The sequence below is a fragment of the Bidens hawaiensis genome, unplaced genomic scaffold (genome assembly GCF_021521415.1).
Source record: "Bidens hawaiensis isolate Kalapana, Puna unplaced genomic scaffold, B.hawaiensis_p1.1 tig00043871_1, whole genome shotgun sequence".
NCBI classification, from domain to species: domain Eukaryota; kingdom Viridiplantae; phylum Streptophyta; class Magnoliopsida; order Asterales; family Asteraceae; genus Bidens; species Bidens hawaiensis.
Window position 1 is genome coordinate 83850 of NW_027497779.1, and position 11967 is coordinate 95816.

Genomic DNA, 11967 nt, shown 5'->3' on the forward strand with positions numbered 1-11967 from the left:
GATCCAAATCTTAATAAACATACTCACACTAATAATAATCTCTTAAATTGACACCTCACTCAAAATGCCAGCTTGATATATAGTAGGAAACATATTACGTAACAATTTAGCATGTAAAATAAAACGTAACAATTTAGCATGTAAAATAACTGTTAACGAGAAGAAAAAACACTATATCATTATCATCTTCAAATTAAAGATAATAAAATGTTCGTTTTTATGATATAATTAAAAAAAACGTATGAAAAAGTTATGGTTGTTTAGACGATGCCGATGACGAGAACCGGCCAACGGAGCCAGCGGATGCACTCGCTGTCGGGTTTGGAAGCGAGCCAAATGCCCGCAGTGATGATGAGGAAGGAGCCAGGCTGCTATGGCGTTGCCGGAAACGGGTGCCATGCGGCAAGGGAGAAAAACACCGGAACGCCACCAAATGGAACAACCCGATGGTGGTGAAGCGGTGGTTATGCGTGGTCACAGGGTATGTGATGTCTGCAAGAAGACACGTCATTGAAAACGTGTAAACCAAAGAGAACCATTGCATGCTAACAAGTAAACAGGTTATAAAATAAGTCGACAAGTGGAAACTTATCATCATACACGTGTGCATGTATCCAAAATCGAACATGGATGGATAGATATATAGATGAAGCATGAATAACAACAAAAAAAATTATTATTATATAAATTACTCACTTTTATATTGTATATAGAAAATTATTGGTTTAGTCCTCGTAGTTTTTAAGCGGAGTTATTTTTAGTCCTTGAATAAAAAATTGAATTGTTTTAATCCCCGTGGTTTAAAAATCGAATCGTTTTCGTCCCTCCATCAATTCCACGTTAGTTTTTCCATCTTAAAATGTCTGCATTTACAGTTTTACCCCTTATTTATTATATTAGGTGAAAGACACAGCGACGATCATCATATGAACGCTAATTTACGACCCCTTCTTCACTAGATTACACCTCCATGGTAATATAAATAAGTTTTTATCATCTATAATTAACATGAAAAAAATCAATCTTTCATTATAATTTAAACTAATTACAAAAAACAAAAAAGAAGAAAAGCCTTTCCTCCACACTCCACAGGTCATCGAACGAATATGAAATTTCGTCACACATGCGGGCGTCGTGAAGACCAGTTGTAAATTCCGTCAATCCGGCTTAATCCGACGAATTGTGACCGGCGAATGTGAGCCTCATGAAGGCCAATTGTTGTTGCTATAAAATTGATTTCGTCGAGCGCCGTGAAGGCCAAAAAGAGGTAGACGTAGCCGTCGTGAAGGCCAGTAGATTTTTTGTTCTTGCTGGTGGTAAATTGATTGAACGGCTAATAATATTTTCTAGGGTAAAATATGTTTAAGGACCAATATTACACATATACCTTTAATTTTAACCTTCAGGTTAACGGTTGTTTAACGGAGGGACGAAAACGGTTCAATTTTTAAACCACAGGGATTAAAATCTTTTGTTCAGAACTAAAAGTGACTTCGCTTAAAACCACGAAGACTAAAAGAGTAATTTTCTCTATTGTGTATTAAAAATATCTTCCTTTGTTACATACTATACTCACTTTGGAGCCCACATATTCCATGAAAGTCACCAACTTAAGTGATCCTATATTCCTATATATAAAACCCTCATCCAAAACCTTGTAAACATACAATAATATTATTATTGACTGCACCACCATGGCCTTTTCTGTATTCACCCCTCTTGTTGCATGCAAGGAACTTGAAAAACATTCCACTAGTACCCCTCGATCATCCACCCGAAGGGTACTTGCGGGTTTATTGGTATACATTCTAGTTCTTTCATCGTTGACTGCCGTAGTTTACCACCAACTGCTAAAGCCTCATGGTAACCGGCACTCCACTGCCACCATCATAATTAATTCAGCGTTACGGGAGTTTCAAATCAAGCCTACGGCGATAAGAGCGGGTTGGCAGGACAAGGTGGTCGTCGAAGTGGATTATAGCGTTGGATGGCAACGATCTGTTTACCACTTTCAACCTGATAAGAATTTCATCAGTGGTATATATGCGTCAAATTAAATAAATATAAAAACTGTATAAACACATATACATGATATATTATAAGTTAATGATATATTATAAGTTACGTAGCCGTTTTATTTATCATACCTAAAACAATAAAACAAGTGTTTATGCAATCATTATGATTTATATATTTAATAAATATATGTGTTTTAAACTTAAAATTTATTATTCACTAATATATGTTTTTCTTTATCTTATGTGTCATGATTTTGGCTTGATGGATGATTTTTCCCATTTACTCCTCTTCAAGATCCTAATGGTAAGTGTTTTTCTAGTGAGAAACTTTTATTTATATCATAATCTTTTAGATTTTTATGGAATTAGTGTGGATTCAACGTATTTCATTATAGATTTAAATAAATTACTTCATATATATCAAATAAGTATTACAGGTGTAGGAGATAGACCCAGCCACACGTGTACCTGGTTAGCAAGGGACACGTTAATCACCGCACCGAGCACATCCACACTAGACCAAGGAATAGTAAATCAAATACGTCATGAAACAACCAGACCCATCGAACCAGATCCTGATTTCGAATACGTTCATATGTTGTGTACAAAAAAAAAATAATAATAATACTCCCTCCGTTCCATTAAAAGTGTCATATTTTGAAATTTCAAAGTCTTTATTTATAAACTTTGACCTTGATTATATACTTTTTGTGTTATATAAAAAACTTGATAAAAATTATACCGATAAAAACATCTTTTAAAACATACTCAAATCATATAACTTTCCTCAAGTGTTATCTAACGCAAACAAAATTATTTAAGGTCGAAATTTATAAATAAAGACTTTGAAAATTCAAAACACGACACTTTTAATGGGACGGAGGGAGTAGTTATTTTTAGCATGCTTGCAAGTGCGTTTATCACGTTAATTGTTTATGGGTTTAAATTAGCTAGAAAAAAATTCTTATATTATGAGAAAAATAAATATATAAATATATACTAAATCAAAAAGATTTATTTTATTCAATAAATTTTTTTTTCACTATTTTTAATAAAAGATATATTTAAGAAAATTAAGTTTTAATAAAAAGTATAAACTTCGTTTAGTAAAGAATCTAAACTACATAATTGAATTTGGTTTGGATTAATGAATTCAAAGTTTGGTTCGGATACTAACCCGATTTAGTTAGATATTCAAAAACCGAAATCGACCAGTTTGAATTTCAGTTTTCTCAAAATCAATTCGAGTAATAAACACCATATTTTAACTTTTCAAGTTGTGTGTATGTGTGAACACCATTGCATATGAAAACACGGACAAATGAAAATTGACTTAAATATTCTACTTTGGAATAGAATAGTCATATACATAATTCTCTATGTAGTTTATTAATTTTTGTTTTCTTTTTCTCTAAACAATAAATATTAATAATTTGCATGAAATTGAAGTGCAGGTCCGTTATATCATATGGGTTGGTATCACTTATTCTATCAGTATAATCCGCATTCAGCAATATGGGGTAATATCACGTGGGCTCATTCAATCTCTAAAGACCTTATCAACTGGTTACACCTTCCTCTAGCTATGGTTCCAGACCACTGGTACGACCTCAAAGGGGTTATGACCGGGTCCGCCACCATACTACCCAACGGTTAAATCATGATGTACTACACGGGCAATGCACACGACCTCTCTCAGCTCCAATGCCTCGCTAGCCCGGTCAACTCCTCTGATCCCTTATTGACTGGGTCAAACATGAAGCCAACCCGATTTTCGGCCCCCCTCCGGGTGTCGGGTTGAAAGACTTTAGAGACCCATCAACTATGTGGATTGGGTCGGATGGCAAGTATCGAATGGTTATGGGATCAAAGCACAATAATACTATTGGTTGTGCCCTAGTTTACCTGTCACACCCTCAAAATCCACTAACGGAGTTTTACCGTCAGAGGGTGTGAACTAACAGGATCGGAATCATTAGTTATAATCAAACCATAAAACAAAGTTTTAAAACCATGAAAACGTTTACGAGTAATTAAATGCGGAAGCGTAAAACCATAGAAACCAATGTTGCGTCACGCAGGACGACTTAAAACCCAATGATAACAGTTTAAAATAAGTTTGCATAATTAAAAGTGTTTCAAGCAATGCATGATCCTAAACCGCGCGCCCGCCTTGGCTACCTGAGAATAACATACTAAAAGTGTCAACACAGGGTTGGTGAGTTCACGAGTTCAAATAAAATAAAGCGTTAGCGTTTTGCGTTCAGCGTTTTGCGTTACCAGATAGTGTTATGTCAATTATATATCTATAGGTAGCTAGCCAATAAAACAAGTATTACTAAGTGTTCGACACTGAAGCTGACTGTTTATCATTTGTCTTGCCACCAGGTCTATCCCGACCATGATATGTGTTTAGCCAAGATTACACCCACTCGACCTCCAGTCGAGTTTAGCGTTGGGTGGGGTTTGTCAAACCCAGTAGTACTACTCAACAATGACTCGCTATTATCCAATATTAAACGGTTCGATGTGAATGAAGGACTTTAGTTAACTCGTTTGCCACTTAGTCTTTACAAGTGATATATAATCTATATTAACAAAATCTTAAATGCGTTTTCGGAGTATGTTATCTCCCCCAAGAGAAAAGCGTTTGAAAACAGTTTAAAAGGGGTAAGTGAACTTAGAGATGATAAAAAAAACCGGTTCCTGGAACCGAACCGGTGGAACCGAACCGGAACCGAACCGGTTCCTACCCGTTTTTTGTAGGAACCGGACCCTATCTGATTCAACCCGATGATCCGTGACCGGTTCTTGCATTTCTGAGTGGGGGCGGGTAGGAACCAGAACCGAACCGGAACCGGTTCTGGAACCGGAACCGGTTCCTAACCGTTTTTTTGGCCGTTTTTTGACCGTTGGGGTCAAAAATAGCCGTTTTTTGACCGGTTACGGTACAGGAACCGGGTTAGGAACCGGTAAGAACCGGTTCGGTTCCCTAACCAAAGGTGGTTTTGAATATAGGAACCGGTTAGGAACCGGTTCCGGTTCCTAGTCCCAAACCGTTTTGAACATCTCTAAGTGAACTCACTGTTTGCGAAGTATTCCCAAAATAAATCACCAAGATGCGCGTCACAGAAAAACTCTCTCTAGCGTTCTAAAACAACAAAGAGACTTTTTTAAGTGTCGGAATATTATCGAGTCTCTAGACCCGGCACATAATACCTATGCACACAACATGTTTCGTGTTTCGTTTATGAATCGTGTGTGACCTTAACAAGTACATTTGTGATACGATACGTGTGTGAGCAATTATTTACGTGTCATGTATTAATAATGTACATCACTAGAAATTACTCCCCGTAAGGGCAATTTGATCGCACATAACAATTAACTAGCAATTATTCCCCACGAGGGCAATTTGATCAAATCATGATAATAAATTAGAAATCACGTTGTTTCATGCAACTTTCACAAAATTCAGCAACTAGTTTCATCGAGACAGAAATTCTACTTGAAAGATTGTACTATTCCACCGATCATAGCATCTCAATTAATTTACCAAAAATCATCACTAAAGCATATATGTCTTAGGTTTCCAGAACATATTTTATTATATTTTTATTTCACATAGGTTTCTCACAATAATCAAATCATTACAACAAACTAATAACAGTCAAATTCATGCGCAACAGAATGTTATTTGAAATTCCCGTTAAACGAAAAATCCAATAAATGCAAGACCACTTGGGTTAGGTTCCTAACTTAATAAGTCAACTTCCAGAAGTGGAACCAACTCAATTGGTCTCGTAGTTCATGAGATATAACATTTACAAAACAACCCAACAGCAGGTCTAACAACTCAGCTTTGCACAACGTTTTTGTAAAATCATAAAGGTTAACTTTTACACGTCCAAAAATTGCAAATTTACATTCTTTAGAAACTAGACTCAACCTAGTTTACTGTAGTATCAATTATCTCAAATAAATTTTCACTTTTACACCCCGTTACAGTCAATCAAACATCAACAACACAATCTGTCCAGAAACTGTTTGCATCCAAACTCAACAATTTAACTATCTATGGACCACAAATCATTCATATAACATTCTAGATACCATAACTACTATCCATGCATATCAATTACACCATACATACATATTTAGGGTTTTATTTGATCTCAAACTCAAAGACACAACAATTAACATGCAATAATATCAAAACTAGTTATCAAATCATCATCAATACATCATCAAATCAACAACAATCATATGAACACCATACATACAAAAATCGGCCCCTAGGGTTTTCAATTAACCCTTTAAAAATCGAAATTAAGTATAAAGGATGCAAGGGATAGTCGTTTATACCTTCCTAGCACCTTAATCTCCAATCAAAAGCTTGAATAATTGATTGTATGTGTGTATATGAGGCCGATCGCAAGGGGGGGGGGGTCTAGAATTTCCGTCGGGTTTGGGAGAAGTGGGAGAGGGAGCTAGGGTTTGATAATATTATATAATAATAACATGTTACACTTTAGTCCCTAAACTTCCAAATGTTACATCTCTAGCTTAATTAACTTAGTTTTGCACATTGAGTTAACATTATATAACATGTTATCACATAACACATAATCCTAACACATAATCCTAACATAATTATTGTTTTGACGTTTCTCGTTTATTCACCAATCGTTTGCGTCAACTCGTTTGCGTTTCGGTGCAATTCCCGAAAGACTACACATGTAGTAAGTGTCAAGCGTCATTTAAACCCTAGTTTAATTGTAATGAGGTGTGCGTTATAGATTCAGTGATCTAAAGTTTGAATTGACGGAGTTGAGTTAACGGAGTTAACGGAGTTAACCTGAAATTGACGATTGTCACATCACACCACTAATTTCACACATTTTGAATTATTGGATGATGTGCTCCATGCGGTTCCGGGTACGGGTATGTGGGAATGTGTAGATCTTTACCCGGTATCCACCACAAATACATACGGGTTAGATATGTTGAGTTATGAACCAGATGCTAAGTATGTGTTGAAGCAAAGTGGGGATGAAGATAGGCATGATTGGTATGCAATCGGGTCATATGATCCGGTAAAAGATAAATGGTATCCAGATGATCCAGAGATGGATTTGGGTATCGGATTCAGATACGATCATGGAAAGTTTTATACATCAAAGACGTTTTATGACCCGAGTAAGAGGAGACGGGTGTTATGGGGCTACGTTGGTGAAACAGATCTTCCACAAAGTGACATTAAAAAGGGATGGGCAAATATGTTGGTAATAATTAAAATCATTTATCGCTTTATATATATATACTATATATATATATATATATATAATAAGTGTCAAATCTATCCTGAAAAAGTATTAATATATAAAAAGAAAATATTAAAAATAACTGGTTGTTAAAAGTTTCTTAAAGTTCTTAACTTATTTTTAAGTATTGTAATGAAACTAATACTCTATATATATCATCATATTTTTGATAAATAGCCTCATCAAGCCATAAATAGCCTCATCAAGCCATGTGTAAATAATATTGATTTATTTGTTTTGTTTTAGTAATATTGACATTTACCTTTGATTAAAAATTAATAATTATTAATTATGTTAACAACAATTTTATACTCCATTATTAGTAATTTACTTATTACTTATTTATCTATTTAATATAGAAGAATTAAGTTTTATTGAAAATATTTAATTCTCTTCAAAATAAATAATTAATTATTAGTAGTTTATTTGATTGATTGATTTGTTTATTTATTATAGAATGTTCCAAGAACCGTGGTGTTGGACCTAAAGACACAAACTAACTTGATCCAATGGCCCGTCAAGGAAACAGAGACATTGAGATCAGAAACATATGATGAATTCAAAGAAGTTAAGTTAACGCCCGGATCACTTGTACCGCTTGATATAGGCTCCGCCGCAGAGGTAAATAATATGTCATTGAATAAACACTAACCGGACCCCGGGCAGATTACGGGTAACCTGGGGGTTAGATAGCTGTTTCCCACGAGGGGTTAGACCCGGAGAAGATGGTTCTTCTGATAACCTGCAAAACAGACACCGTGAGCTTGTCACTGAGAAGGGGGGGGGGTTCCTCCTTGTGACCACCCTCCGGCGTGAGAATCAGACTAGATTGCTCTTTAAATATAAAAGTATATTAAGAGATTGCTAGAGCAGATATCAGGTATAATATGATAAGATATGTTAAGATAAGATGGTCATACCATTTGTGGTATTTATAGCCGGAGGTAGGTTTCCAAGGAGGTGTGGCCTGCTGAATAGTATTCCTGTTCCACCAACAGTGGCCTACGCACGTGCCATGCTGGTAGTTGGTGAGTAGGCAGCGGCTGATAGTGACCAGGCCTGCTGTGTACTATTCCTTTTTCACCAACTACAGGCTAGGCACGTGGTATGTCAGGAGTTGGGGAGTAGGTAGCGGCTAATAGTGACATACAGTACAGGAGCATGCTGCTCGCCATACTGTTGTCAATGAGCTGTCGTATCTTTGGACAGATCTTTTGCCCATACCTCGTCAGGTACAGTAAAAGATCCTCAGTATCGTACGGACTGGCTCATTTGGGCGGGAGTATTCCCCCTCCCGCCTTTGTGCGGGAATGTTCCCGGCTTGCTCATTCCTTCTTCAGGTGACTGCTAAATTATTATGAGAGTTAAGCCTTGTGCGTGTAGCCATACTGCGCGGGTGGCCTTCCCTGATGGCCGGTATCCGTAACTGCGGGAACAGGCGGGATACCTGAGAACCATTGGTAGGCGTTTCCTGCGGGGACAGCTTGCGTACCGCACGTGAGGACGTCACGTCTCTGAGCGTGGTGGGTCCTGCTGATCCAGTTGGTTTCTGCGCAGACGTTCCTTTAGTTTAGTCTTGCGGGTTCAACCGCGCAGACGTCCGTTAAGGAGTCTTGCGGGTTGAACTGCGCAGACGTCCCTTTTCAAGGTGAGTCTGTGGGTCCAACTGGGCTCTGCTGGGACCTACCTCTTCAAGTCCCCCCAGTCCAATGTTCTTCTCATGAATGTTTAATAAAGTGAGGTGAACTTTTGGACTTAAGCAAAGGGTTTTTGAAAAGGGTTTAGTTTTAAGGTTTTCCATGGGGATTCCTCCCACGGAAGTCCTAATGTTACGCAGAATTTCCCACTGTTTTGCTTGATCTTTGGGTATGATGCGGGTAGATCTGTAACCTCCTCGCAAGTCAGGAGCGTTGAGTACCTCTTGTGTAGATTCTCCATGAGGTTTTGGTAGTTTTGAACATAGTGATCAATTATGTTAAAACCACCAATTCCATCTTGAAGTTTCAAACAATCTAGTTCTCGACGTTCCCGCTATGCGGGGATGTTATTCCCGTGTGCGCAAGCATGGCCCAGAAGATCCTTCTTGGTTTCATTTCCCTGCGGAGTGCTAGGTATGTGAAGGGTTTCGCCTTGACACTGTACCCGCAACCGTCTTATAGTTACTTTACTCCCAAGGTATTCCTGGCGTCAATTCCCTGCGGGTGCTAGGTATGTGAAGGGTTTTGCCTTAACACTGTACCCGCACCCGTCTTATAGTTACTTGGTTGCCGAGGTATTCCTGGCGTCAATTCCCTGCAGGTGCTAGGTATGTGAAGGGTTTTGCATTAACACTGTACCCGCACCCGTCTTATAGTTACTTGGTTGCCGAGGTATTTTTGGCTTCAATTCCCTGCGGGTGCTAAGTATGTGAAGGGTTTTGCCTTGACACTGTACCCGCACCCGTCTTATAGTTACTTGGTTGCCAAGGTAAGGGGTATATTCCCGCTTACTTTTGAATCTTTGAGACTTGCGTTATAAACGTTATATGAATTGCGCATGCATATTTTAGTTTATTTTAGCAATTTTCCCAGTGTTTTGGATAAGTTAACCTTTGAACGTGACAGAATAGGTGTGAAGTTTTGCTTCCTTTCGTGATTGTGCGGGTAGGACCGTCACTTGCACTTAGTAGGATGGCTAAACTTTACCTATATCTGACCTGCGTGTAGGTTTTCCTCATCCTTTTTTTTGAAATTTCTAAGTGTTTAGGATAAGTTAACCTTTGAACGTGGTAGATAATAGGTGTGAAGTTTTGCTTCCTCTTTCGTGATTGTGCGGGTAGGACCGTCACTTGCACTTAGTTGGATGGCTAAACTTTACCTATATCTGACCTGCGTGTAGGTTTTCCTCATCCTTTTGTTAGAAATTCTGTTTTGAACCGTTCGACGCGCGGTTGTTAATAGGTTAGTGTTCAGTTTCTTTTATCATGATTCATGCGGATAGACCGGCACTTTCATTTAGTGGGATGACTGAACTTTTCCCCTTCAACTGACCTGCGTGAAGGTTTGCCGTTTTTTGGGTTTATGCGGGTTTTGCCGCCTTCCCCACGCAACGACTTTCCTCGTAATTATGCAATGAAGACCGGCATATCCGTGTGGAAAGTTTACAAGTATAAAATCATCAGCGTCAATGTTCTAAAGAGAATCATTTCCATTAAAAGTGGCTCTGGGCCTTTTACAAATTTGGAATTGATCTACATGTAACACTTGCGTAATTGAGCTCCGTTCCATGTTCTTGGGACGGGAGTGCCATCGAGCCTTTCGAGCCGGTATGCGCCCTTCCCCAGCACTTGTTTGATAATGTACGGACCTTCCCAGACAGGAGTCAGCTTTCCTGGGCGATCTTGGTTCGAAGCCTCGTTGTTACGTAATATGTAGTCTCCTTCATTGAAGTTGCAGAGTTTTACCCGCGTGTTGTAGTACTTTTGCATTTGTCGTTTGTAGTTCTCTTCACGCATTGCGGCTAAGTCTCTGCGTTCCTCGGTTAGCATAAGGTCTAACCGTCTTTCCGCATTATTGTCCTCTGGTTGAATCATGACCCTTGGTGAGGGTAAACCAATTTCGACCGGGACCATGGCTTCAGTGCCATAAGTGAGGCTGAACGGGGTTTCTCCCGTACTTGCCTTTTTCATCGTTCTGTGTGCCCAAAGTACGTGTGGAACTTCGTCCACCCAGCCGGATCTGTGTTTCAATAGTCTTCTCTTTATGCCGTCGACGATGCTCCTATTTGCTCTTTCCACCTCACCATTACCCTGCGGGTGCGCCACTGAGGTAAAGGTGTGGGTGATTTGAAGTTCTTTAAGCCACTGTTGTAGCTTCTTGTCAGCAAAGTTGGTGCCGTTATCGCTCACCAAATTCTGTGGGAGCCCGAAACGACAAATGATAAATTCCCAAATGAATTTCTTGATATGTTTTGCGGTCGTTTGGGCTAAGGGTTTTGCTTCTATCCACTTGGTGAAGTAGTCGATGGCGACCACTAGAAACTGGACGTTCCCTGCTGCTGTGGGAAATGGGCCAGTCACGTCGATGGCCCACTTCTGAAATGGCCATGCAGAGGTGACTGGAACAAGTTCATTCTTCGGGCGATGCGTGTTGGGTGCGTAGAGCTGACAAGACCTGCATTTTCTGATGTACGCCAGCGCATCCGTATGCATCCCCGGCCAAAAGTATCCCGCGTTGTTTAGCTTAGCTACAACTGCGCGTGGACCTGCATGTATCCCACAGATGCCTTCGTGTACTTCCCTTAGGAGGTAGTTGGCATCTTGGTCGTCAACGCATCTGAGGAGGGGGCCAAGAAAGTTACGTCTGTAAAGGACGTCATCAATGAGTTGATAGTTCAATGCTTTACAGCGTAGTTTTCTTGCCTGTATTTTTGACTCTGGTAGTATGCCCGCCGCAAGGTAATTTATTATTGGTGTCATCCACGTTTCTGTGCCGGTTTGGATGACACAGATTTCCTTGTGTGGGACTGATGGTGCTCCCAGGAGTTCAATGCGGATGTCCTTTCCCAAGTGAGTGAAAGCTAATGACGCAAGCTTGCTTAACGCATCCGCAGATTTGTTTTCGCTACGCTTGACGTGTATGACTTTA

General features: G+C 39.1%; 1 pseudogene; it reads left to right on the forward strand.

Moving 5' to 3' along the window:
- The first annotated feature begins 1694 nt into the window (after window positions 1–1694).
- On the forward strand, window positions 1695–7993 carry LOC143594563 (beta-fructofuranosidase, soluble isoenzyme I-like; annotated as a pseudogene).
- The last annotated feature ends 3974 nt before the right edge of the window (window positions 7994–11967 follow it).